The following is a 3,926-nucleotide window of genomic DNA, read 5'->3' on the forward strand; positions in this document are numbered from 1 at the left end:
TAGATAAGACAAAAAAAAACTAGTGAATAGAATAGAGACACCTATCATAAATGATGTTGTTTTGGTGTCTGAATACCATGCGATCTCTTTCATCATTGGGACTAAATGATAGTGTCATAGAGATTTTTTTTTTTTTGCTACAATTGACTGGCATTGTTGTTGTGGTTACAATGAATTGATACATTGTCAAACAATTCTATGATATCTCTATGAAAGTTCTCCTTATTTATTAGTCATACCACCCCTATACAGGTGGGTGTCTCTTAAAAATTATGAGGCAATTTTTGTGTAGTGTTGATGGAGGCATGGATATGTGGGAGATTAGCCTTCTTTTGTGCTTCATACTTGAGATGCGCTTCAAAGTTAATTAAGTTTTCTTTATCAAACTCCTCAAACATAATGGGACTTTCACAAACACGCATGGCCAAATAGAGATCTTGCTAGTCTTCATTAAGACCACCCAAGATGTTTAATACAAGATCATCATTGCCTACAGGGGGATTGAACAGGGCGAGTTCATCATCGATGACTTTAACATGTTGCATGTAGTCGATGATTGACTGTGTGCCTTTTTTATGAGAAGATGAAGATCTTCTTTCAATTGTGTGAGTCACCCTTGAGAAGATTTGACATAGGCATTGGTAAGAATATTTCACGCTTCACATGATGTGCGAGCGGAAGCAATAAAAGGAACAAGATTTGGAGAAATAGATCTGACTATAGCACTGAGTATTAGTTAGTCTTGTCAAATCCAAAAAGAATAATTTAGATTTTGAGTAGTACCATTGTCTGTATCATTGTTTGTCATGATGGTTTTTGTAGGACAAGGCTTGGATCCATCGACAAATTACATAAGGTCATTCTTTATGAGAACAACATTGAATTGAAAGTGCCATGAGGAATAGTAGGAGGAGGTAAGTTTAGTGAGCAAAGTAAAGAAATATAATCATTACTGGACAAGAATGAAAAAAATATGGTTGGTGACAAAGGAATTCTACTTTTTTCAAAATCAGAATAGTTTAATAATATCCTAGTCACTTTAGATGTTGTCAAAGATAATTGACTTGGGTTAGACAAGTAAATATGCCTTTTTGTTTTCTTTAGATTAAAGCAAGCTTGATTGCTTTGAGTTGCAATTAAAAAATGTCCAGGAGTATAGTTTATGACTTCTCTTTACGTCACTTGTTCTATTCGTTGTCTCTCTCAATTATAACTATAATAGAATTTCTCATTCCTTCCATGTAAATAAGAAAATAAATTTCCAATTGCTTCAAATATACGTTACCAATAAAATATAAAAAATATTAAATAAAAAACTTAATCTCATCTCTCATTTTGTTATTTATAAAAAAAAAATAACAAAAGGAAGCCTTCCCGCACGTGTGGTATTTGACGGCTGATTCCTGAATCCTGTGGTATGTTAACGCCGTCAATAACGGCAAGTATATATCTCGTGCGGAAAATGTTGATGTGATGAGGTGGCTACGCTGTCCCTGTCACATTGGCATTAAATGCCTGTCCGGAGCACGTGATTCGTATTGGGACGGGGTGGGGACGCAACGTCCATTCATCCTTTCCTCTTTTATAATTACTACGCACGCTTCTGCCGCTGCCACTTGTATAAGCGAAGCGGAATCATCGGAATATCTCGACCTGAACTCTTAGGAATCTTATGAAAGTAACATTATTATATTCCCTTCAATTCTGTATTGTACCCGCCACATCTTTTTCGCACTTTATATGACCTATTATTGTAATTGATGGCTCAAATAAATAATATTAATCTTTTTTTTTTTTTGTTATTTTTATCATTCAATTTGGCCAAGTTTTACTAAAGGAAAAAGAGTAATTTTCTAAGAAAAATGGGTAGAAACAACTAGTTTTTTTACGGTTCAATTGAGCTTTATTATAACTAAGCTTTAACATATGTCCAACTAACCAACAATTCAAAATAGGCTAAGTAAGTTGCTGGAAGTACACATTGATTTTTATAGTAATTCACAACACTGTCTATTGATTGTTAATCCACTCCCAAGGTAGTTTTACCTCAAAGTTAAATCACTATGTGTTAACAACCATACACTATCTATAGCAATAGATCCAAATTACAACATTTGCCCACTCAAGGACTTATAGTCCACAACAACTAGGTATAGGAACCTACACCTACACGTGAATTTTCAGCTGCCAATCAACTTATCCAACCTTAATTGATTGGTTTACTACCTACAAGTAGGGGTAGCATCGAGTCGAGCTGAGCCCGAACCTGCCTATGTTTGAGTCGAGTTTGATTTAAATATTTCGAACTCAACTCGAGCCTAAAGTTGTTATCAAGTTCGAACCTAATAATTTTAACTGAGATCGAGCTTCAACATACATTTAAAACATTTCAAAAAATACATGTTAAATAAATTATATATAAAATTATGCATACATTTTACTTAAAATTGGGCATAAGTGTGGCATCGAATCCAGCTGAGTCCGAACCTTATTCAAGCCGAGCTTGATTTAAATATTTTGAACTCGAGCTCGAGCCGACCCTAGCCTTGAACCTAAAATTGTAATCGAACTCGAGCCTAATAATTTTAACTGAGTTCAAGCTCAAGCTCTACCCGAGTTCGAGCTTAACCTACATTTAATACTCTATATAAAATATATGTCAAATAAATTATATATATAATTATGCATACATTTTTAAAAAAGAATGATAGGGGAGGTTTAGGATTGAATTTCAATAATGGATTAAAATGCACCAATATTAATCTTTTTTACTCCAAATGTTGTCTAGCTTGTTTTATAATTTTTGAATTTGGCCATAAATTTACTATGGCCTCCTTAGTTCCCCTGCTTGAAACTTATATTCTAGGAAAAACTAGAAATATTTTTCCAAGGATACATATTTCCAAAAAAAACTTTAAATAAAATCCTATTACTATTACTGACTTATTAAAAAATTACAAGAAATATTTTAAAATTTTCTTAGGAAAGTTAAATTGACCTCTTATTGCCTCTTCTAGGGAAATAAATAAAAATTAATAATCAATCTAATATATTACTATACTTATCGATAAATTTTTAATCAAATAAAATGTCAAACACAAAATTGCAATAAAAATTGCCCCATGCTAAAAGTATTATAGCATCAACTGTCAAATACTTATTTAAAAAATTTCTATACGATTTTCTTGCCCATCTTGGCAGGAAAATCTTACTTAGAAAATTATATAATTTTTTAATAAGAATTTTCAATTAGAAAAATGTTTACAAAAAATATGAGACACTAATATTCCATAGAAACTTATTTATACTAAAATGTATTTTCAATTTCTTCAAGGACCATGAGGAAGGAAAGTTTAAGGATTTTTTTTTAACTTTATGATCTCGCCGAGCCGAGCCCGAACCTGCCTATGTTTGAGTTGAGCTTGATTTAAATATTTCGAACTCAGCTCGAGCCTAAAATTTTTATCGAGTTCAAGCCTAATAATTTTAACCGAGTTCGAGCTTCAACATACATTTAAAACTTTTCAAAAAATACATGTTAAATAAATTGTATAAAAAATTATGCATACATTTGACATAAAAATTGGGAATGACCTTTACTTAAAATTGGGCATAAGGGTGACATCGAATCCAGTTGTGTCCGAACCTTGTTCAAGTCGATCTTGATTTAAATATTTTGAACTCAAGCTCCAGCCGACCCTAGCCTCAAACCTAAAATTGTAATCGAACTCAAGCCTAATAATTTTAAGGATTTTTTTTTTAACTTTATGATCTTGCACATGCAAAATCATCATCGCAACCGGAGGGGGGGGGGGGGGGGGGGGGCGGGGGCTCCTGAACTTAGGTATTCCGTTGAGACGACGCGGAGGAAGGGGGTTACGCCGCCGGTGTCGTCGGGGATGATGACTGCGACGGAGGCGGCGGCG

The sequence above is a fragment of the Aristolochia californica genome, unplaced genomic scaffold (genome assembly GCF_029961685.1).
Source record: "Aristolochia californica isolate CCGP_79_NKW_82.1479 unplaced genomic scaffold, dmAriCali1.0.hap1 SCAF_3, whole genome shotgun sequence".
Classification (NCBI taxonomy): Eukaryota; Viridiplantae; Streptophyta; class Magnoliopsida; order Piperales; family Aristolochiaceae; genus Aristolochia; species Aristolochia californica.